Source organism: Balaenoptera physalus (assembly GCF_965194825.1).
Source record: "Balaenoptera physalus genome assembly, chromosome: 10".
Classification (NCBI taxonomy): Eukaryota; Metazoa; Chordata; class Mammalia; order Artiodactyla; family Balaenopteridae; genus Balaenoptera; species Balaenoptera physalus.
Genome location: NC_138889.1, coordinates 42231111 through 42256881, shown reverse-complemented (window position 1 = coordinate 42256881; position 25771 = coordinate 42231111). Strand labels below are relative to the sequence as shown.

The 25771-nt window shown below is 41.2% G+C and overlaps 1 long non-coding RNA gene and 2 pseudogenes across 3 annotated transcripts in view; all 3 read right to left on the bottom strand.

Annotated features, from left to right (window-relative positions):
• The window catches only part of LOC309636721, a 939587-nt gene that overhangs the window by 222781 nt on the left and 691035 nt on the right, over window positions 1-25771 (bottom strand). The window lies entirely within an intron of this gene.
• On the bottom strand, window positions 4542-5442 carry LOC309636424 (lysine-specific demethylase 4D pseudogene; annotated as a pseudogene). The gene has a single exon. The product of its transcript is annotated as a lysine-specific demethylase 4D pseudogene (transcript).
• LOC309637127 (lysine-specific demethylase 4D pseudogene) lies at window positions 20895-22460 on the bottom strand (annotated as a pseudogene). Its single transcript has one exon. The product of its transcript is annotated as a lysine-specific demethylase 4D pseudogene (transcript).

The window sequence follows — 25771 nt, the reverse complement described above, 5'->3', positions numbered from 1 at the left end:
ACCTGGTTACTAAGGAGTTTCTCAGGAAAAAGAAACTTATGCAATAGACGCTTGACATTCCCAGGGAATGGATCCTGAGCTCTTTCTTTGCAAACTCTTCATCCTAGCTCTTTCCTAAAAATTATCCTTTTCTGGAGCCAGGATTTCCCGTACATAGCCTCAAATTCTAAATCTATAGCCCGTTCAACTCTGACACCTGATCTCTCACCTGCCAGCTGTTTTTCCAGAGAATTTCTCCTGAAGTCTCCTGAGGAGCTTCCTTCACTGCTCTCCACATTATTTGAATATGGGCCTCAGCACAATTCCAAAATATTGACTGCATTGATTTGGAGTTGCTCATAAGTAGCTGGGATGGCTGTTGTCAACTTAGTGAATGCCAGTGATCTGCTGGGTCTGTTAAAGTCCCACCTAATTCAATACGAGTCAGAAACGTGACATGTCAGCTGATACAGCAGGAAACGAGAACCTACAGACCTTCTGCTCTCAGGATTTGCCTCTGGGAGGAAAGATAGAGCCATTTCCAGGGATGGCTGTGAATTATCAGTGCTTTCAAAGACTCTGTGGCCCCCAAATTCCTCCATCCCCAGCTCACCTAAAACACCAATGGCCCCAAGCACTCAGTGGGAGGAGTTTGCATTCACTGAGTTATGACATATTGTGCCTTCCCCCCCGCCTCAGCTCCCGCCGCCTCTCTCCTGCTCTGCAGCCACGTTGCTAATCTGTGAGCACCTTAAGGCTGCCCCCACCGCAGGTATTTGCATGTGGTGTCCCTCTGCCTGGAATGATGCTCTCACTCCCTTGTCCACAGGGCGCACTCGAAGACCACACTCCCAAGAGGCCACCCTCTCTGACATAGCAGTCCTGTCGCTCTCTAACCCCTTACTCTGCTTTATTTTTTCTCCTAGCCCTTATGACTGCTTGACTTGTTATGTCTCTCTTTATAATGGGAATATAAGATCCAGGAGAACTGAAACTTTGCCTTTTTCACTGTTGTGCCCCAATTCCACAAACAGTGCCTGGTACATGGTAAGTGCTTAGTAAACATGTGCTGAATAAATGAATGAATGAATAAGTGAGTGAGTGAACGGGCCCTGAAATATATAGGCACCATGTGAATCTTTTGAGAAGAGGCTCTCTGAGAGATGGGACAAAGAAAAGATGCTGTCTGAGGTCTACAGGCCTGGACGTAGCTCTGTGTTAGTTAGAGGGGCCTGAACATTTAGGGCATGAGGATACTGGATGCCAGGATCCTAGAAAAATCCAGAAACCCGGTCACACAAATGTTGCATTTTCATAGAGTGGCACCTCTAACATGTTACCCATGCCCAACAGGGCTCAGTTGTGCCCTTCCTCTGTCCTCCCTGAAATTGCTTATCCCCCTAACACCCACCACTCGCTGAGGAACCGTGAGAAGGGTCTCATTATTACCCTGTAATCACTGCAGGTCAATGACAAGGAGCTTGTGAGGCGTTTCAGTCTGAGAGGCTGGTGAGCAGAGCGGGATGGGCAAGAGCTGCTCCTCACCAGGATCTGTTCAACTCAGATCAGCGTCCAGTCCACTTATCTCGGGAGCCAATTCCTAGCATCTGTTGTGGTTTCCTATTTAAAGTGATGAAAGGTAACACAAACATTGGGGGAAAAAGCAACTTCAAAACCCATATATGGGGCTTCCCTGGTGGCGCAGTAGTTGAGAGTCTGCCTGCCAATGCTGGGGACACGGGTTCGGGCCCTGGTCCGGGAAGATCCCACTGCCGTGGAGCAACTGAGCCCATGCGCCACGGCTACTGAGCCTGCGATCTAGAGCCCGCGAGCCACAGCTACTGAGCCTGCGTGCTGCAACTACTGAAGCCTGCATGCCTAGAACCCATGCTCTGCAACAAGAGAAGCCACTGCAATGAGAGGCCTGCGCACCACAACGAAGAGTAGCCCCCCGATCGCCACAACTAGAGAAAGCCCACGTGCAGCAACGAAGACCCAATGCAGCCAAAAATAAAATGAAGTAATAAATAAATTTATTTAAAAAAAACAAAACAAAACAAAACCCATATATGGTCACCATCTAACGACATAAATATCATGGTGAAGTTATTTCTAAATATCTGGAAAGGAATCCTTACTCACACGGAAACTGAATTGGTGTAATGGTTAATCTCTATGAATAATTCACTGTGGCCAGGTAGTCAGACAAATCCATAACTGACGCTTTTATAAATCTTAGAGGAGTCCCAAGACCCGAACTCCAACCTCTACAAGTTACGTTTAAATACAGGTTCTAATGTTCATCTTACAACTTTGGTTCCTAAGTAATAGTGATAATAGGTAATATTTAGTTAGCACAAATTATGTTTGCCCGGATCTGAACTTGTTATGTGCAAACTCTCTCAGAGGAGCAATGTGGCTAAGAGCTCATTTTGCCTAAACTGGCAAGTGGAGAGCCATGGAAACCTGATTTGTTGAAAGACTACTAAACAAGTTGGTGTAGGAGTCTGAATAAGGGCTGGGTCCTCTGGCTCTTGACTGATTGTGAAATCTTTACCTTGCCTTTGTAACACTGTAACAAGGAGAAATACCCCAAGGAGTGGAATTTGCAAATGGGTATGTGTGACCTTTTGTGCAAACATGAGGTAGATCAGGAGCAAAAACAAACAAACAAAAAAGATAAGTTTTCTACCGGTAAGAATAATTGGCAGTTTGTTACAAAACTAAATATAGTCTCACCATAAAATCCAGCGATTGCACTCTTTGGTATTTACTCAGATGAGCTGAAAACTTACATCCACACCAAAACCTGCACACAAATGTTTATAGTAGTTTTATTCATAATTGCAGAAAAACTTGGAAGCATCCAAGATGTCCTTCAGCACGTGAGTGGATAAATAAAGGGTGGTACACCATACAATGGAATATTATTCAGCAACAGAAGGAAATGAGCTATAAAACCACTAAAAGTGGAGGGAACTTAAAGGCATATTATTGCGTGAAAGAAATCATTTGGAAAAGACAAAACTATGGAAGCAGTAAAATGATCAGGGGTTGTGGGGGAGGGGGGAGGGGGAGATGAATAGGCAGAGCACAGAGGAATTTTAGGCAATGAAACTATTCTGTATGGTGTTATAAGTGTAGATACACGTCATTATACATTGGTCAAATCCATAGACTGTACAACACCAAGAATGAACCATAAATTAAACTACGGACTCTGGGTGATGATGAGGAGTCAGTGCAGGTTCATCGATTGTAACAAATGTTCCTTTCTGCTGTGGATGATGGTGGAGGAGCCTGGGAAGGAGTATGTGGGAATCCTCTGAATTTTCCACTTAATTTTGTTGTGAACTACTCTGAAAAAATTGTCTATTAAGTAAAATAAAAGTAACGTGTAAGCCTGTGGGGTGGGGTGGTGAGGAAAACAACAGTGGAAGTGAGCATCAGAGAAGGAATATGAGCGGATGTCCTTGGCCTTGGGCTGGCCCTAGAGGCCAGCAGAGTGTATGAATGCACATCAAATTAACTGAGCACCTCCTACATGCCTGTCACATTTACATCCCCAGTATCTTCACAAAACTCTCGCACTGTAATTATGGCTCAGAGAAAATCAATGATTTTTTTGCTGAAGGTCCCACGACTAGAAAGTAGCAAAGCGCAGGTTTGAATGCCATTTCTGCTGACTCGAAGTCCAGTTCTCCCCTCTAAGTAACTGCTGGAAAGGTCCAAGCAGTGACTACGGAAAAGTTTGCTTTACGAAAGACATCACGCTTCACATTCAACTTTGCACATATGCATACAGAGTGGGTCCATGGATGGACTGAGTTTGTGGATGGAGGGAAAACACAAAACCACATCAACAGCATCACATTTATTTACTTCACCATTAAAAGAAAAAGAAGAGGCTGCAGGGGAGGCGATAGGGAAGGAGTACTGAATAGAGAATCATTATTACTATCCAGAGTAATAGCCTTTCTGGAATTTCCCATACCAAGGACAAAATTTCATAGTGGACAGGGTCAGTTTCTCCTGGGAGTCACCCTCTCTGCCATGATGAGGAAGGAAAGCTTCTGCAGCTCTGGAGAGGGGCCAGGGAAGGTGGCCTCACAGTCTGGTGACAATGCAGACCTCCCCATGTCTCCTTTCTTCTCTGTGGTGCATCCCAGAGACACGGCCCATCTTCCTCACCTCTTCATGGCCACACTCATCTTATTCTTGCATCTCCAAGCCTGGCTGGAAAGGAAGATAAAGTCTCCCCACCTCCCTACTTCCTTGCTGCTCCAAGAAAACAAAGTGTTCATTCCATATTGCTTCAGGAAAACAGAAGGCAACACACACACACACACACACACACACACACACACACACACACACAGCTTCAGTACCTTACAAATCTCTGGTCTTAATGCTACTATTCTAGACCCCAACTCCCTTCCCAGCTGGTAATTAGAGGTCCCCTTTAGAGCCCCCACCCAGCCACCGATTGTTAATCTCCTAAGGGTACTCACCTGATATCTCCCTTATTCTGACCCAGATTTTTCCAAAGGTCATGCAGAGCCCTATTCCCAGGCCACTTTGCCATAATCGATCCAGTGCGGGGAGGCGAAATTGATGGCTTCCGCGCAGTTGAAGCCATGGTTGAAGCCAGAGTGGTAGCCATAGGGAAACGTCACGATGAACTCTCCAGCCTCCTGAGTGACCCGATCGAAGGGGATGCCGTTGTCCTTGAGGACCTTGGGCGAGATGAGAGCCACCTTGTGCCGCAGGAAGGCCTCACAGCCCCGCGCGCTGCCCGGGAAAAGCTCCCTGGCCAGGCGTTCCAGGCGCCGGCCGTGCTCCGGGGGCACCACGTACCAAGTCTTGGGCTCCCCGAAGTGCAGGTAGTTGATGCTGTAAAGGTCCATGTCCTCCGTGTGCCAGGCGAAGGCACAGGTAGGGGGTGTTGACGCCTTCGATGACCACTCCGCACTCCTGCTCCAGCAGGTCCTGAAGGGTTCCCAGGTGTCCAAGGTTCCACTGCTCCGTGTTTTGATCGAATAAGGAGCCACTGACGTCCGCACCATATACTGGTGAATCATAGAGGCGTGTTTTCCAATATTTTCGCTCCAGGTCCTTAAAATCAAAGTGTGCTGGAGTCCGATATTTTTCACTCTTTGCTAAGTGGTGGTACTCACCCATGGTGATGGCTTTCTTCTTTTTGTGGTATTGAGTAAACACACCTGCCTGCCCAGAAGTCACCTGCTGGAGGGGAGTGGCTATTAAGATGTCATCGATATCATTGTAGGTCTGTCTGCCTTTCCATCCTTTCGGTGGAATTACCTTGGCTAGGCCAGCTTGGTGTGCACCTTGCGACTCCATGTAAACAATATATTTGTTGAAATCTTCAAATTCTTCCATGGTTGGGTGGAAGGTCATAATCTTCCAACTTGGGTTCTGGCTACCAAAGTGCTTAGACTGCATGGCGGCAATAGAATAAGCAACGGACTCCCAGCTTCTTAGGTATGCTTTGGATACCTGAGAATGCTGGGGAGTACCTCTTCCCTATACTTTCTTTATTTTTAAAGAAGTTTAGATATATCTGAGAGGCAGGAACTCAGACTTGAACTTTTAAACAAACGAGGTGGTATCTTCTCCAGGCTTGTCAATCCACCAGAAGGACTCCGCTCTTGTCAGCATTTTGGAGCCAAAGAAAATAGACTATTTCCCAGAGGAGAGGGCTCTCTGAGCCAAGTCCTGCCTCAGCCTGCAGCTCTGTGAGTTTCCTCTGTTTGGGGTATAAGTGCCTGAGGCCTCTCCAGATTCCCAGGCTTGAGTGCATGGGTGGCTTCGCACCTCACTGTAGCAGAAAGTCTCTCCATGGAAGTTTCCAAGCCAAACCTACAGAAAGTACAAAATATAGAAAATAAGTGGATGACAAAACAAACTGATTTAACATCAAGTTAAAGAAAATTGTATAGCAATCTTAATTTCAAAGTTTGAATTTAAGGGCAAAAAGTACACTCTTTTGGTAGGCATGTAAACTGGTGCAGCTATGGTGCATACTATGGAAAACAGTATGGCAGTTCCTCAAAAATTTTAAATATAAGCAACATATGATGCTGCAGTCTCACTTCTGGGTATATATCCAAAGGAAATAAAAACAGAATATCAAGGAGATATCTGTCCTCCCTCATTCTCTGAGGTATTATTCACAATGGATAATATATGGAAACAACGAACATGTCCAGCGATGGTTGAATGGTTACAGAAGATGTGGTACATATATGCAATGGAATAATACTCAGCCATAAAAAGAATGAAATTTGGCCCTTTGCAACAACATGGATGGTCTTGGAGGGTACTATGCCCAGTGAAATAAGACAGAGAAAGACAAATATGGCATGGCATCACTTATATGTGGAATCTTAAAAAAAAAAAAAAAAGTAAAACTTACAGAACCACAGTAGAAAAGTGGTTGCAGGGGAGGGCAGGGAAGGGAGGGTAAAAGGGTACACAGTGAAGAAAGTCTCAGGAGCTAATGTTAACCATGGTGATTATAGTTGATAACACTGTGATATATAGTTGAAATTTTCTAGAAGGGTAGGATTTAAATGTTCTTACCAAAAAAATAAATATATGAAGTAACTGTTTTAATTAACTCGATGGGGGGAATCCTTTCACAATGTATATCAAATCACCACAAAGTTCACTGAATATTTTACAATTTTCTAAGTCAATTATACAGCAATAAAGCTGAAATTTAAAAATAAAAAATTAGGGCAAATCATAAGACAGAAAAAGAGGACTATCTAACTGAAGTGTAAGGACATTAAGCAAGCTTGAAAATAAAGGAGTTAAGCACTCAACTCAAGAAATTGGATGGCTTAACCCAAAAGATAAATTAGGGAAAGGAAAACAATGATATAAGCTGAAACGATTACAAAAGAAAACATAACACCCAATAGAAATGATTACTGAAACCAAAATGCAATTTGTAGACCATTAAAAGTGTAAAAACATAAGCATAAGAGAAAAGAGAGAAAAGGACCAGCAAATCACATTATAATAAAATAAGGGAACACAGATAAAAATCTACCATTATAGAAAGAGTGCCTATGTAAACAAAAGCAGGAAAAAAGTACAGAACACAAATGTACACATCCTTAACAAACATTATCCTTAATGTGTAAATACTTGAAACATTCTAATTAAAATCTAATCATTAATTTGCATTGCTAGACAAATTATTAGAAATATAACGTTCACTCAGAATGCGAGAAAATATTTGCAAATGAGGCAACTGACAAAGGATTAATCTCCAAAATTTACAAGCAGCTCATGCAGCTCAACATTAAAAAAACAAACACCCAATCCAAAAATGGGCAGAAGACCTAAATAGACATTTCTCCAAAGAAGATATACAGATTGCCAACAGACACAGGAAAGAATGCTCAACATCGTTAATCATTAGAGAAATGCAAATCAAAACTACAATCAGGTATCATCTCACACCGGTCAGAATGGCCATCATCAAAAAATCTACAAGCAATAAATGCTGGAGAGGGTGTGGAGAAAAGGGAACCCTCCTGCACTGTTGGTAGGAATGTAAATTGATACAGCCATTATGGAGTACTGTATGGACATTCCTTAAAAAACTAAAAATAGAACTACCATACGACCCAGCAATCCCACTACTGGGCATATACTCTGAGAAAACCATAATTCAAAACGAGTCATGTACCAAAATGTTCATTGCAGCTCTATTTACAATAGCCAGGACATGGAAGCAACCAAAGTGTCCGTCAACAGATGAATGGATAAAGAAGATGTGGCACGTATATACAATGGAATATTACTCAGCCATAAAAAGGAATGAAATTGAGTTATTTGTAGTGAAGTGGATGGACCTAGAGACTGTCATACTGAGTGAAGTAAGTCAGAAAGAGAAAAACAACTACCGTATGCTAACACATATATATGGAATCTAAAAAAAAAAAAAAAAAAGGTCATGAAGAACCTAGGGGCAAGATGGGAATAAAGATGCAGACCTACTAGAGAATGGACTTGAGGATATGGGGAGGGGGAAGGGGGGGGGCAGGGACAAGGTGAGAGAGTGACATGGACATATATACGTTACCAAATGTAAAATAGATAGCTAGTGGGCAGCAGCCGCATAGCACAGGGAGATCAGCTCCGTGCTTTGTGACCACCTAGAGGGGTGGGATAGGGAGGATGGGAGGAAGGGAGATGCAAGAGGGAATAGATATGGGGACATATGTATATGTATAACTGATTCACTTTGTTATAAAGCAGAAACTAACACACCATTGTAAAGCAATTATACTCCAATAAGAAAAAAACGAAATCTGTATCTGTATTCTATAAGGAATTTTAATTTCAATTCTGTCTGCTCTTATAATCTGTGCATTATGAATTATTTTTCTGAATGGATACACATCTGCATATTTTATTCCCCATCATGTAAAATGATAAAAATAATTTACATGTGGAAAAATGTAACATGAACTACCAAAGTGACCCAGAAGGCACATATGATAGTGATGAGTAACTATAATAAAGAGAATATATCTTCAAAAAAAAAAAAAAGGAGAAAAAAGGTTTTAATTCCTTTAATAACAGAAATACATGGCCCCAATGAAGAAACCTAAAAATGATATGCATGCAATGCTTGTACTTTAAATGCATAAATAAATGAGAATTTTACCAGGGAAAAAATGTTGCTTTCTGAGATAAAATGTCATCCTTTTCACCTTTATGCTTTAAAGGAAAAAAAAAAAGGCCAAAGCTACAGTAATCATGACAACATGGTACTGGCACAAAAACAGAAACATAGATCAATGGAACAAGATAGAAAGCCCAGAGATAAACCCACGCACCTATGGTCAACTAATCTATGACAAAGGAGGCAAAGATATACAATGGAGAAAAGACAGTCTCTTCAGTAAGTGGTGCTGGGAAAACTGGACGGCTACATGTAAAAGAATGAAATTAGAATACTCCCTAACACCATACACAAAAATAAAGTCAAAATGGATTAGAGACCTAACTGTAAGACTGGACACTATAAAACTCTTAGAGGAAAACATAGGAAGAACACTCTTTGACATAAATCACAGCAAGATCTTTTTTGATCCACCTCCTAGAGTAATGGAAATAAAAACAAAAATAAACAAATGGGACCTAATGAAACTTCAAAGCTTTTGCACAGCAAAGGAAACCATAAACAAGACGAAAAGACAACCCTCAGAATGGGAGAAAATATTTGCAAACAAATCAACGGACAAAGGATTAATCTCCAAAATACATAAACAGCTCATTCAGCTCAATTTTAAAGAAACAAACACCCCAATCCAAAAATGGGCAGAAGACCTAAATAGACATTTCTCCAAAGAAGACATACAGACGGCCACGTAGCACATGAAAAGATGCTCAACATCACTAATTATTAGAGAAATGCAAATCAAAACTACAATGAGGTATCACCTCACACCAGTTAGAATGGGCATCATCAGAAAATCTACAAACGACAAATGCTGGAGAGGGTGTGGAGAAAAGGGAACCCTCTTGCACTGTTGGTGGGAATGTAAATTGATACAGCCACTATGGAGAACAATATGGAGGTTCCTTAAAACACTAAAAATAGAATTACCATATGACCCAGCAATCCCACTACTGGGCATATACTCAGAGAAAACCATAATTCAAAAAGACACATGCACCCCAATGTTCATTGCAGCACTATTTACATTAGCCAGGTCATGGAAGCAACCTAAATGCCCATCAACAGACGAATGGATAAAGAAGTAGTGGTACATATATACAATGGAATATTACTCAGCCATAAAAAGGAACGAAATTGAGTCATTTGTTGAGACGTGGATGGATCTAGAGACTGTCATACAGAGTGAAGTAAGTCAGAAAGAGAAAAACAAATATCGTATATTAACGCATGTATGTGGAACCTAGAAAAGTGGTACAGATGAGCCAGTTTGCAGGGCAGAAGTTGAGACACAGATGTAGAGAATGGACATATGGACACCAAGGGGGGAAAACTGCGGTGAGGTGGGGATGGTGGTGTGCTGAATTGGGCGATTGGGATTGACATGTATACACTGATGTGTATAAAATTGATGACTAATAAGAACCTGCAGTATAAAAAAACAAACAAACAAAACAACTAATACTAAACTTTTATTGGGTTGTTTGTATGGAAATATGTTAACATAAATGTTTCAGACATTACATGAAATTTCTAAAAATCTTATATCTTCTGGTCTAATGTTATAAGTCATAATCCTAGTTATTACTTTAAAATGTATATCTCAGAAATAACTAATTTTCTTGTCAACTACATTATTATGAACTTTCATCAAATCTTTAACCGTGGTCATTTTTAAGTCTTTTGTCATTTACAGACAGTTCTGGGTGTACTCTGATGCTTTTGCAAATATGTTCCTATAAAAGAGTTTCATCTTCAAGAAATTCATGGAAAAGACTCTGACAAGTACAGGTTTCTGGTAACTGACTGTACTGCTGAACTGAATGAATAAGCATTTTCAGAACTCTAATGAAAAACTGATGAACTCATAAAAGTGCTAACAAAAGATCAAGATGAAAAAAAAAATTAATTACATGGGACTGAGTGAACTGATGAGGATGAGTATAATTTTTGTGACTTTCTGTTTAAATTAAAAAAAAAAAATCTTACAAGGACTCAGAGGCAAAGAATATACAAATCAATTTTCACTGCAAAGTAAAGGAGCTGCTACAGTGGGGGATTACTGGACTGAATGTCAATATTATGACACAGTATGAGTGTGTTTCATGTTTGGTAATTGCAGTAATTGTTACTTTTGTTGTGGTCATCCATGTACAATGCTTGATGTCAGTCTATTTATCTCTTGTAAAAATAAAATACAGTGTGTGTGTGTGTGGAAAAAAAAAAAAAAGAAGTGAAATCTGGGAATCTGAGAGCAGCTCATCCAGGACATCTCAGTAAATGCTGAATCCCAAATGCGATGAGTTGGGTGGGGCTGCTTGTGTTCACTGGAACAGCCGATTTAGACTGTAGCAAAGGGCAGGGTGGGTCAGAGAGGAGAGTGGAGGGTTTCTTTTCTGTAACTAGAGGACTCCATGGATCAAAGGATCCCAGGCCATTAAAATCCTACCTTGATGTAGTTTGTTCATTGATCCACAGGCTTATGGAGGATTCCCTCCATGTGGATTTTTGTGGATTTGGGGAGAGATTTCCCCTGCCAAGGCCCACTGGCTACCTTTTCCAGAACTGGTGATCACAATTTGCCCATCTCCCTTGGTAAAGAAGGACCACCTGGGTCTGCTTGTCTAAGCAGGATTGCCCCCCTGCTCCACATACACACACTGCCTCCCCCCTTCCTGCTTCGTATCAGGGCCTGGGCAGACTGGCCCTGAGGAGGGGGAAGAGGGCCCCTCCCGATCTCCCCTCCGCATGTTCCTGGGCCGTGGCTTCCATGTCCCACGTTGTCCCACCCTCCAATCATGTGTACAAGTTGTCATCAAGAGAATAAGTAAAAATGAAAGTATGTAGGCTCATATTTTCGAACTGTCACCTTTGTTCCCTCATGTCCCCCATCTTCTAGTGTCTTCCGTCGTCCCTCTCATCGTGGCAGCAACCAGACCAGTCTTGTTCTCTGCCTTACGGATGTATTAGCAGAAAACAGAGACAAAGGAGCAGATTCTGGTGTCTGAGTTGTAAATGCCTAGCCCCTGAGAGGAAACAAAATAACTCCAGTGGACCCTCTCTGTTTGAGGTGGTGACTGATGAGTCCAAGCCCCCCCAGACCACACAAAGGTCCCCTGGGCTGGGGTGGGTTGGGAGGTGTGGTAGATGCCAGAAGACCTGCTCACAGCCCAACATTCGCAGAGAGCTGCCCTCAGAGGGGCCCACAGATGACAACAAGATGCAGATGTAAAGGTACATGTGCTTCTGTTCACAATCACCAAAATGTGAAAACAGCCCAAGTGCTCATAAACAGCTGAATGGATACACAAAATGCGGACTATCAACACAATGGAATATTATTTGGCCTTAAAGATGAATTAAGTACTAAATACCGGCTACAACATGGATGAACTTTAGAAACATTGTGCTGAGCGAAAGCCAGACACAAAGACCACACATTGTATGATTGCATCTAAGTGAAATGTCCAGAATAGGCAAATTCACAGGAACAGAAAGTAGATTATTGGTTGCCAGGGGCTGGGGGGAATAGGGAGTGACTGCTAATGGGTGTGGGTTTCCTTTTGGGATGATGAAAATGTTCTGGAACTAGAGAATGTTGATGGTTGTACAACGCTGTGAACGTATTAAATGCTACAGAATTGTAAAAAAAAAAAAAAAAAAAACTCAAGGAAAGGATATCCCAATGTATAGTTCCCTCTCTCTCGCTCTCTCTCTCTCTCTATATGCATAAATAGTGTCATTTTTTAAAACTTCTGGTAGGAAAATAACTCTTTTGCTCATAAGCACAAATTACAGAAATAAAGTGACCTACCTTCTACCAACAAAATCCTGATTCCAGTTGGAGATATTCAAGGACCCAGAGAGAGAGACAGTGTTCTCTGGGCAGCTGTTCTCCAAATGCAGACCCATATCCTGATGGCTCTGGCTTTCTACCTGGGCAAAGGTATAATTTGATCAGCACCAATCATCGATAATTGCTCTGCTTGGTCAGCCCACTTTGTCTGCGCCCTTTTGATTTTTTAAACCAATCTTACAGCGAGCTAAGAGGTTGAAAATAAAAGGAGTGGGAAAGTCAAACCAAGCAAATATTAAACAAAAGAAACCTGGTCTAGCAGCAATTAATATCGAATGTATTTATAAGGTAAAAGAAGGACAGCTTATAGTTATCAAAAAGAAAATCGCACGGGAAAGATTACAGTGATGCACTTTACGCACCTGGACACACAGCACTGAGACATAGAACACAAAGACTGAGAATTATAAGGTAAAAGTGACATATTTGCAATCATGGTGGGAGGTTTTTTTTTTCAAACACCATTCTCCCAGAAATTGATAGACGAGGAGAGAAGAAAATTAATAATGTTATAAAAGTTTAAACAATAAATTTAACAACTTTGATTATATTACCTGCAGCAACCACATAGCAAAATGTTTTTCAACACATTTAAAACATTTACAAAAATTTACCACTGTAAGACCACATAATAAATCTCAATAAAAATTCCATAGAATCAACATATTGAGTACCATCTTGATCAATCTTTTATTTCAATCATGAAATAAAATTGAAAGTCAATAATCAAAAAACTGAACACAACCATATTTATTTTAAAATGAATATCCACATAACATATACAACAATATCCATATAAGAGCTAAAAATCTATTGATTTTTAGTTGTATGCAAGTAGTTAGTAAGAACTAAACCAAAATACCTCAGAATTATTTGAAAGAAAAAAAAGATAAAATTGATAGAACAATTCAAAAAACAAAAGAGAAACAACCATATACAAAAATATAAATGATTAATAAAATAGAAGTCTGTTACGTAAAAAATAAAGAACTGGTTAATAAATTATATAGTCCTCCCTGTTACAGGAAGGGAGTGCTCCCTTAGCGTGAGAAGCAGGTGCAGAGTGGCAATCGGGGATAGGAGTCGGGGAGGGGCAGTGATTTATAGAGGAGGGCCCTGCCAAACACCATTTTAACCAGGTCAACATCAAGAGTCATAAACTGGGAATTCCCCGGCAGTCCAGTGGTTAGGACTCCACGCTTTCACTGCCTAGGGCCCGGGTTCGATCCCTGGCCAGGGAACTAAGATCCCACAAACTACGAGATGAGGCCAAAAAAAAGAAAGTCATAAATTACTTTGATAGTATATGTCCTTGATATGATGTGATTAAAATGTGATAAAATTCCCTCCGTAATCTTCCTCCAAAAAAATACAGAAACCCAAGATAATCATAAGAAAAGCATCAAATTCCAATAGAGGGGCATCCTACAATATACCTGACCAGTATTTCCCCAAACTGTCACGTTTCTATACAAATTTTGGTCAAAAACGAGGAAACTCTGAGAATCTGTTACAGCCAAGAGAAACCTAAGGAGACATGAAAACTAAATGTAATTTGACATTTTAGATGAGATCTTGGAACAGAAAAAGGACTTTGGGTAAAAGGTAAGGAAATCTGAACCAATGATAGGCCTTAGTAGACAATAACATATTGACATTGGTTCACTAATTGTAATCAATATACCATGGGAATTAAGATGTTACTAATAGGGGGACATGTGAGTGGGGTCGGGTCAATACTCCCTGATCCATGTGCTCAATGTTTTGTAAGTCTAAAACTGTCCAAAAATTAGGTATTACTAAATATAATATGGTAAATAATAAACAGGAGAAGGCATCAATAAACAATATTAGAATGAAAAAGATTAGAAACATAATCTGAGTCTTGGAAACAGTCTACAATACAACACACTATAAACCAAATGATTCTATGAACCACTATGTGACAATTTTTTAGAGCACTTTTAAAAATATTTTAAATTATGAAATAGAAAGTGTTCACAGAAATCTGTAAAGCATATATGTACACTTCAACAAATAACTATAGAGTGAACAGAAGTGGAGCCACTACCCAGGTCAAGAAATGCAACATTGCCAGGCACCTGGCTGCCTGACTTGTGCTCTCTTTCCCAGATTACAGCCCCTTCTGCCTCCTACACTGACCTTATCCTAACTATTCACATAGTAATTTTGGTAAACATTATAAAATTAAAACTCTGTCCATTTTTGAAAACTTTATATAACCGTGAAGAAACACAAATGTATTTATGTACTTTAGTGTATTTTTGGTGTAATTTTTCATCATTTACGCCGTTGCATGCAGCTGGACTTTTCTGTTTCAGGGCTGTAAAGTATTCAACCATATAAACTGTCTACTGTAGATGGGGCTTTGGGTTGTTTCCACTTTTGGCCTCTTACAAACAGCGTTGCTCTGAAACTTCCCTGACGCCTATACTGGCCATAGAATATGTAAACTGCAAGTTGCCAAATGTTTTCAACACATTTTACCAGTTTACGCACTAGCTGCGTGCAAGGGTGTTCATCGCCCCTCACTTTTGCAGACCTTTGGTGATTTTCTGCCTTTACAGTTTTAGCCGATCAGGTGAGGGAACAGGGGTACCTCATAATGATTTGCATTTACTTGGTTCCTAATAGGAGTGAACCAATTTTCTGATGATTATTGGCTGATTGGAGGTGCCCCTTCAGGAAGTGCCTCATCAAGTATTGTGTCCATTTTTCTGCTGGGTTGTCTGTCTTGGTAGTCGTTATATGTTCTGCTTATTACTTCTTTACTGGGTATGAGTAACGCGATATCTGTTCTCACTCTTTGATTTGTCTTTTCACTCTCTTTTTCATTGTTTTTGATCCACAGAAGTTTCTCTGTACCTTTAACAGAACAAATATTATTAAAAATAGCTAATATATGGTGACTATCTAATGCCAGACACTGTTCAATGCACTCTGCATAAAATAATTTATTTATGCCTTATCTTCATAATGACCGTATAAGGGAAATCCTATGAACCCTATTTCTCATATGAGGAAACCGCATCAAGGAGATATTAAGAAACTTGCTCAAGGTGACAGATCTAGTAAGTAGGGAAGTATTCAAATAAGAATCCCAAGATGATTCCTTAAAAGAAGAACAAAGAGGGGTGATTTCTCCTCTACCGAACTGTGGTATTTGAGCTGCAATGGACAAATGTATCTGCATACAGAATAGGGAGGCCAGACACAGACACATGGGTATGTGGGAGTCTGCCTACGATGGAGGTAGCGTACCAAACCAATGGGGAAGGATGGGCTATTCAATATGTGGTAGTGGCATTGGCACTATTTTGGGGGGTGGGTGGGATTGGAGCTTGACCTCATACCACTTACATAAATAAATTTGAGGTGCATTACAGATGGAGACAACACAGAATTTTAAGAGAAAATATTGAAGAAGGTCTGTATGAACTCAGGGTGGAACAATGGCTTAAAGAACCAAAAGCACCATGATGGGAACGTCTGATATATTTAAATGATTCCAAACTAATGACTGTGATGGTTAATTTCACATGTAGACTGGGCTAAGAGATGCCCAGATAGCTGGTAAAGCATCACTTCTGTGTGTTCTGCATGGCTCTTCCGGGAAGAGATTAGCACTTGCATCAGTAGACTGAGTAAAGAGCGCCTTCACCACTGCAGGCGGGATCACCCACACCACTGAGAGCCCAAATTCAACAAAAGGGCAGAGTAGGGGTGAATTTACTCTCTCTGCCTGAGCAGACGCATCCGTCTTCCCTTGCTTTGGGACATCTGACATGGGCACTCCAGGTTCCCAGGCTTTCGAACCCAGACTCAACCATATTCCCCGTTCTCCATCTTGCAGACGGCCCACCTGACAGATCGTGGGATTCCTCAGCCTCCATAACCAAATGAATGAGTTCCTCTACTAAGAGCTATACATATATCTCCTATCGGTTCTATTACTCTGAAGAACCCTGACTAATACTATGACGTAAAAAATTAAAAGAACTTACAGTCTAGGAGAAGTTTGTCATCATACATGAAATAGACAATGAATTAGTATCCTGAATATCACATAACTTCTACATAACAACAACAAAAAATAGTCAAACCAAAAAAAGTAGGTAGAGCTTTAGAGTAGGTAATTCAGAAAAGAGGAAATCCAAATGGCCAATAAATACAAGAAGATGTGCAGGATTACTAGCAATCAGAGAAGCTGTTCTCTGCCCATTTTGATTAGGTCTGACAATATAAAAAGTGGGTCAAGATATGGTGAAACCAAATCTCTCCCACACTGCCAATAGAGGTGGAAATTGGAGGGCAAGCGGGCTTTTTCTAAAAAGTTAAAAGTGAACATAAATACAACCCAGGAATCCTATATACAAAGCTGCTCTGTAAAGCATAGTTCGAAATAACAAAGATTTGCAAATAACCCTATTGTCCATCAGCAGCAGAACGAATAAAATAAAATAAATTACCCAGATCTAGTGGACTTTGTTGAACTAACTAGGGACTATAGATAGGAAAGTCTTTAGATCTTGTAACTGTAATATTGACTTTTTTAAAAGGTGATGGTGGGGGTATGTTGTTAAAACCACACGACATACTACTTTCGGTTTCGTAGCCTTTTGTCTACAAACTTGATGAATATACACTGGACTTGTGATTGTTATTTCTCAGAAGTGGAGAGAGGCCTAGGAGAGATCGTGGCAGTAAGAACGAAGATGGCTCTATCCTTGCCTTTATTTAATTGTCATTGTCAATGTCCCTTGCTTTTCCAAGATTAAGTATAGCAACAACTTACTGGACATGGAAGAACAGCTGGATCTGGGTATCTTTTCCTGAGAAGAGTGGTCCAGATTGTGAGTATCCAAATTGAGTGTGCCAGTTGACTTGAAATAAAATAGAATTTTCAATACAATTGCTGGATGAACCCCCTTCATTACCACCCCCAGCTCCTGATCCTTTCAAGAAGCCTAATTTTTTTTTAATGGAAGTATAGTTGATTTGCAATATTGTGTTAGTCGCAGGTGTACAGAAAAGTGATTGTTATATACATATTTTTTCAGATTATTTTTCATAATAGATTATTACAAGATATCGAATACAGTTCCCTGTGCTATATAGCAAATCCTTGGGTTTTTTTGGTTTTGTTTTTGTTTGTTTTGATTTTTTGTGCAAATCTTTGTTGCTTATCTGTTTTCTGTACAGTCGTGTGTATCTGTTAATCCCATACCCCTAATTTATCCCTCCCCTGCTCCCTTTCCCCTTAGCTAACCACAAGTTTGTTTTCTATGTCTGTGACTCTGTTTCTGTTTTGTATATAGATTCACTTGTATTGTTTTTTAGATAACACATATAAGTGATCTATTTGTCTTTTTCTGTCTTACTTACTTCACTTAGTATGATATTCTCTAGGTCCATCTATGCTGCTGCAAGTGGCAATATTTCATCTTTTTGTGGCAGAGTAATATTCCACGGTATGTATATACCTCTTCTTCTTAAACCAATCATCTGTTGATGGGTACTTGGTGTGTTTCCATGTCTTGGTTATTGTAAATAAGGCTGCTATGAACACTGGGGTGCATGTATCTTTTTGAATTAGACTTTTCGCCTTTTCCGGATATACGCCTAGGAATGGGACTGTTGGATCATATGGTAGCCCTATTTTTAGTGTTTTTAAGCAACCTCCATACAGTTTTCCATAGTGGCTGAACCAATTTGCATTCCCACCGAAAGTGTAAGATGGTTCCCTTTCATCCACACTTCTCCAGCATTTATTATTTGTAGACTTTTTGACGATGGCCATTCTGACAGGTGTGAGGTGATACCCCTCTGTGGTTTTGATTTGCATTTCTCTAATAATTAGCGAAGTTGAGCATCTTTTCATGGGCCTGTTGGCCATTTGTATATCTTCTTTTGAGAAATGCCTACTTAGGTCAAGAAGACTAATTTAGGAACCAGTCTACTGGTAAAACTAAACTGTATTTTTAACATTGCTACTCTTTATTGGGCAAAGGAAATTTTGTTTCAAGTATAAAACTGGGTGAATACATAAGGAGTATAGTGGAAGAAATATTTTCTGAAGTTTCTTTTTGTCTCTTGGCCTTCAAAACCCCCAATTTTGTTATCCTAGGTTATTTGGAGCGTGTATCTGCCGGGAAGAGATTGTGATATCCCTGAAATATGACAAGGAAAATTTCAGTTTCTAAAATTTAAAATAGCAATATGAGCCAGGCTACTGTCTTCATAGAGACTTTTCAGAGTTCCCTTATTTCTCTGCACTGCCATATCCACAACTGACCTAAATGAAAGGACCAAAAGCCCTTAAGTTCTCAGTTACTTATCACATGAAAGTTTACTCCTTGCTCATATGAGATCTACTATGGTCCAGTTGCTCTCCAGGGCTGCTGCCTTCCCAGTAATTCCAGTCTGCTTCCATCATGTGGTTCCACCATCTCAATACAGGGCTTAATCATCTTTCCAGCCAAGCATCTCACTGCCATCCTCCACTGAGGAGCCTGAGTGCAGTCTCTCAGCTTCAGTTTTCCACAGACTATACTACCACAGTGTTGCCTAGCTGCATGGTGATAGGGATGAGACGTGGGCTTTTGCTACTCCTCAATCAGAACTTCAAAGAAGCCTTACTTTTTCATTAGTCCTGCCTGTAGTCTTACATAGTGCTTCAAATTCCAGAGTCTTACTGAAATTCTGTAGGGGAGAGCTGGAGGGAAGAGAGATGTGGTTTGATTCTCTGAAGTGTTTCCTTCTGCATCCAAACTATCATGTTCAATTTCCAAAATTGATTCTGACTTTGGCCACTTCTGTGCATTTTCAACACTATGGCCTAAGTCAGTAACCATCAATTCTCACCTGTATTACTTAGATGTTCTAACTACTTCTCCTGCCCCCAAGGGGTCCACAGAACAATTAAGGTGATTAGTTAACTGTGCAAATTATATCATGTCAAGTGCTGTTTTCAACTTCCAATGCCTTCTCATTTCAAGTTGAAAAAAACTCAAATATTTCACATGAGCTACAAGGTCCTGCATACCCTGGACCCTGCCTCTCCCTTCTCAGTGCCCCAGACACAAATGAGCTTCCTCTCTAGCCACACAAAAACACCAAGGTCTATGTTAGGGCTGTTACACTTGCTGTTTCATCCAAGTGGAAATCAGCTCTGGACCTTCCTTCTTGTCATTTGGGACTCAGAAATGTCTCCTGCTCTAAGAAGTATTCCCTGACCACCGGAACCACACTGCCCATTCTGCACTAGCATCCCATCTCCTTTAATCTCTTCACAGAACCATGCCCACTTGAAATTGTCTTGTTCCTTTATTTGTGGATTGGTTTATTGGGATGTGTCAATGACTTAACCTTGTGAAATATACATACAGCATTGAGAAGGCAGTGGAGACTTGCAGAGAAGATTTTCACATGCTGGCACTTTTTGTCCTCTGTTTGCTCATCTCTCCTAGCAACTTGGATCAGCCAAGTGCCAGGTGATTCCCACCAAGTCATCCTTCAGATAGGCCTGCAAACCAAACCCCCCAACCCAGCCAGCCAGCTGGAACCCAACAATCAACCCCAAACTCACTCACCAACATCACACAAGGCAACCAGCTCATAAAAATAAGATTTGCTTGAAATGTTTTGATATAATTATTAAGAAAAGTGCAGAAAAAACGACCACCTCTCAGTTGACTGACTGAACAACACAGAAAATAAAGTCAGATTTTAACATTCTGGTTACCTTTAATATATTTAATAAACTCAGATTTTAACATTCTAGTTACCATACTAGCAGAGAACACATTTTCAATACATCAAAGACTCAGAAAGATTATCAATTATTATCTTAGTCTCTACTGACCTAATTGGTCAAAAGGGCCTAGTTTGGCAAGAAAAGCAGGAAGGGAAGGGCGAAGAGGAAAAGGAGAGAGACTGGAGGGTAATCAAAGCCCAGGGTTCTTTACAAGTACAGCAGCATCCAGAGCTGGCCCACAGGATGGGAGTGTGAGGTAGATTGGGCTCTGGTGACCTCAGCAGGACCTAGTTCCCAGAGATACTAGAGTGTCCAGTGCATGAAACCTCAGTTTGTGACACAGGAGTTAGCAGTGTCCAACGATTCCAGGGTCTGGAAGGAAGAACAAACTTTGGAGAATTTGGTAAACACCAGGGAACCAGCATGTCCAGCGGCAGCACAGGAGGCACGCTCACGCAAGGCTAGTGACCTGTAAATACCCAAAGCTCTGAAATGGAAATATGACCAGTCTCAAAGGATCCCCACGCAAGAGCAGTGGGGTAGAAAGGCATCCCCTGGGCTTAGGGGACAGGGCCACAACCACAGCCAGAAGCCGTGGCGGGATGCTGGAGCCCAGGGCTGAGCGGGGCGGCGCTGTCCGGCGAGGGTGCATCTACAGGCAGGGGCTGAGCCTCTGGGTCCTGAGCTGTGTCTACCGAAAGCCTCCTCTTAGCCCTGGGGGGAGCAGCTGGCTCCTGAGTGCCCTGTTCCCAAGGACGACGACGAGGGCCACATCTTCCAGCTGGGTGGCGATCCGGGGCGGATGGACCTGGGGTCGGCGGCTGGGTCGGGCCGGGCTCCGCGGAGGTGCTGGTGGCCGCGTCCCTGAACTGGGCGGCAGAGCAAGAACCCCGGGCCGGCGAGGGGCGCCGGCACACAGCACGCACAGGGACTCGGTGGCGGGTCCCACCGCCCGCGGCTACAGCCCTACGGGGGCGCAGAGCGCGGCGGGGCAGGTGGTGCCTCGTGGCGAGAGCGGCTCCCAGGGACGCGCGGACCTCCCTCCAGGCGTTCAGGACCTGGCTGTCCGGCGCCGTGGGCTGCGTGTGGTCCACCACGATCCGGTCCTGCCCGCGTTTCCACAGCTCGTAGCGCTCCGGTTGCAGGATGCGCACGAAGGCGTCCATGGAGAAGGCGACCCGGGCCTCCCCGCAGCTGCACTGCGAGGCCACTTTGCCATAATCGATCCAGCGCGGGCAGGCGAAATTGATGGCTTCCGCGCAGTTGAAGCCATGGTTGAAGCCAGAGTGGTAGCCATAGGGAAAGGTCACGATGAACTCTCCAGCCTCCTGAGTGATCCGATCGAAGGGGATGCCGTTGTCCTTGAGGACCGTGGGCGAGATGAGAGCCACCTTGTGCCGCAGGAAGGCCTCACAGCCCCGCGCGCTGCCCGGGAAAAGCTGCCTGGCCAGGCGTTCCAGGCGCCGGCCGTGCTCCGGGGGCACCGCGTACCAAGTCTTGGGCTCCCCGAAGTGCAGGTAGTTGATGCTGTAAAGGTCCATGTCCTCCGTGTGCCAGGCGAAGGCGGTCTTCCACATGCCGAAGTACAGGTAGGGGGTGTTGACGCCTTCGATGACCACTCCGCACTCCTGCTCCAGCAGGTCCTGAAGGGTTCCCAGGTGTCCAAGGTTCCACTGCTCCGTGTTTTGATCGAATAAGGAGCCACTGACGTCCGCACCATATACTGGTGAATCGTAGAGGCGTGTTTTCCAATATTTTCGCTCCAGCTCCTTAAAATCAAAGTGTGCTGGAGTCCGGTATTTTTCACTATTTGCTAAGTGGTGGTACTCACCCACGGTCATGGCTTTCTTCTTTTTGTGGTATTGAGTAAACACACCTGCCTGCCCAGAAGTCACCTGCTGGAGGGGAGCGGCTATTAAGATGTCATTGATATCATCATAGGTCTGTCTGGCTTTCCAGTCCTTGGGTGGAATGATCTTCGCCACGCCTGCTCGGTGTGCACCTTGGGATTCCATATAAGCAATGTATTTATCGAAATCATTAAACTCTTCTTTGGTTGGATGAAATACCATTATTCTACAACTTGGGTTCTGGGCCCAGTTGGACTTAGACGTCATAGCTTTCATTAATAAGCAGCAAACTCCCAAGTTTTGATTTATGTTCTGGATAGGTGAAGATGCTGGGAAACAGTACTTTTTCAAAAATGGGTTGGAGTATATCAGCAGGAACCCCCAGTAGACTTTAATGCAATGAGTTGATAATATTTCTTAGGCTTGCTGATTCTCCAGGGGACTCCACGCTGGGCAGAAGCCTTGCTCAGGACTGGTGCAGGCTGAGCCTGCAAGTCTCTGATGTCCTTGCTTGACACTTGGCTCGTCCTCTTGAGATCTAGTGAATCACCCAGCCCTGGCTGGGTATCCCAAATGTAGTGTCTTCAGGGCAGTATTGAACAAAAAACCTAAAAAAAAAAAGAATAGAGACAGGTTGAAAACTAATGTTTGGAAATATTTACTCGGGAACTACAAAGAAAACACCACCATGGACTATAATTGCATATTCAAATAAAGGCTAAAATTTCATAAGATTGACAATACAAGAAATGGTGTTGTTGTGAACAATGGAAATTCTTGTACTCTAGTAAGGAGAATGGAAATCGCTCCATTCACTTTGAAAAACTATTTGGACAGTATCCACTAAAATTGAACTTACCCATGTGCTATGATTCATGCCTAGGATATGTGTATGTCTGTGCAATGAAAGTCAAGTCCAAGAGTGTTCAGAACAACATGATTTCAGAAGCCAAACACTGGAAACAACTCAAATGCCAGTCAACATTAGAATGGATAAGTACATTGTAGTATATTCATACAATGGAATATAATACAGAAATGAAGATAAACAAGAACTACATGAAAATATAAGAATAATTCTATAAACATAATACTGAGCAAAATTATCTGGACTCAAAAGAATACCTATTCTATGCTTCCATTTAGATAAAGATAAAAAGGTACCTATAAGATGATGATATTTTTTGGTACCAATGTAATCTATGTTAGAAGTCAGAGTAGTGGTTACCTTTGTGAAAGAGAGAGGTTGTGAGTGGGGGTGTGAGGAAGTGTCTAGATTAATGTGAATATTCTATTCTGAACCCAGGTGCTGGTTACACACCCATCAGAATGGCTCATTGACATAATTCATCACGTTATGATGATTTTCACAAATTTCTGTGAAATAAATTTGTTTTAATGTATTTAAATTATTTAGATAAATTTAAAATTATAGTTTAGGGTGAAAAGCATTAAAACAGAATGATATCTTTCATTGTACCAAAAGGAAAAAGAAGGGTGATTGAAAATATATGAACTAAACATTCAATTGAAGAAGCTATAAAATAGAAGAAGAGAAAGAAGGGGTAGGAGTAAAAAAATAACAAAGAATAAAGACAAAATTAACGAAAGAAAACACATACGAGACAGAACACTGATGACCAAAAATATTCTTGGAAGAAATTAATGATAGCAATACACCATGGGCATAACCGAGCATAAGAAAGAAGGGGAAAATAAACCACTAGGAATGAAATAGTGCACAAAAGAATTTTTAAAATCTCGAAAGAGAATCTTAGGAGAAACTTGACAGCAACATTTTCAAAAGATAAGAGAAAAGAATAAATGTCTGGAGAGGAAACATATCCAAAATGGATGCAAGAAACACCAGAAAGCTTGAATAACACCCAAGTATAAGAGGCTGGTTCAAGATATGACCCCTGAAAGTCCAAGAGACACATCATTTTGCATGTGAATCTAGAAAACTTTCAAGAAACAGTTAACTCTTATTGTGCAAATTGCTTCCGAGTATAGAAAAAGTTGGAAAGCTACTCAGATGAGGCTTTTCTGCTCTCTGATAGCCAAACGAAAAAAGGACAATAAAAAATAAAGCTACAGGCCATTTTTGTTTATAAGCATAGAGGAAAGCATAAAATGGAATGTTATCCAATGAAATGCAGCAAGATAGTAAAAGAATAATACATCATGACCAAATAGAATGCAAGGATGATTGAACATTGGAAAATTTAATGATAAAATTCAGAATATTAACAAAGTAAATGAAAAATATCATCATCTTATAGGTACCAAAAAAGCATTTGATGAAATGGAAAATCCATTCATGATTTTAAAATTCTTACTTGCAAAGCATCAAGAGAAGCTTTTTTTTGTAAGATAAAGAATTTCAAGGTAAAAAATAGCAATGATCATTCTTAACAGTGAAACAAAAGTAACATTCTCATTCAAGTTAGGAAAAAGAGATGCATCAGCATGAAAAGCTGCTCAATATCACTAATTATTAGAGAAATGCAAATCAAAACTACAATGAGGTATCACCTCACACCAGTTAGAATAGGCATCATTAGAAAATCTACAAACAACAAATGCTGGAGAGGGTGTGGAGAAAAGGGAACCCTCTTGCACTGTTGGTGGGCATGTAAATAGATAGAGCCACTATGGAGAAGAGTATAGAGGTTCCTTAAGAAGCTAAAAATAGAATTACCATATGCTCCAGCAATCCCACTACTGGGCATATACACAGAGAAAACCATAATTGAAAAAATACATGCACCCCAATGTTCATTGCAGCACTATTTACAATAGCCAGGTCACGGAAGCAACCTCAATGCCCATCGACAGACAAATGGATAAAGAAGTGGTGGTACGTATATACAATAGAATATTACTCAGCCATAAAAAGGAACGAAATTGAGTCATTTGTTGAGACGTGGATGGATCTAGAGACTGTCATACAGAGTGAAGTAAGTCAGAAAGAGAAAAACAAATATCGTATATTAACGCATGTATGTGGAATCTAGAGAAATGGTACCGATGAACCGGTCTGCAGGGCAGAAGTTGAGACAGAGATGTAGAGAACAAACGTATGGACACCAAGGGGGGAAAACCGCGCCGGGGTGTGGGTGGTGGTGTGCTGAATTGGGCGATTGGGATTGACATGTATGCACTGATGTGTATAAAATTGATGACTAATAAGAACCTGCAGTATAAAAAAACAAACAAACAAACAAAAAACAACTAATACTAAACTTTTTTTGGGTTATTTGTATGGAAATATGTTAATATAAATGTTTCAGACATTACATGAAATTTCCAGAAACCTTATATCTTCTGGTCTAATGTTATAAGTCATAATTCTAGTTATTACTTTAAAATGTATATCTCAGAAATAACAAAATTTCCTTGTCAATTGCATTATTATGAACTTTCATCCAATCTTTAACCGTGGTCATTTTCAAGTCTTTTGTCATTTACAGACAGTTCTGGGTGTACTCTGATGCTTTTGCAAAAATGTTCCTATAAAAGGGTTTCATCTTCAAGAAATTCATGGAAAAGACTCTGACAAGTACAGGTTTCTGGTAACTGACTAT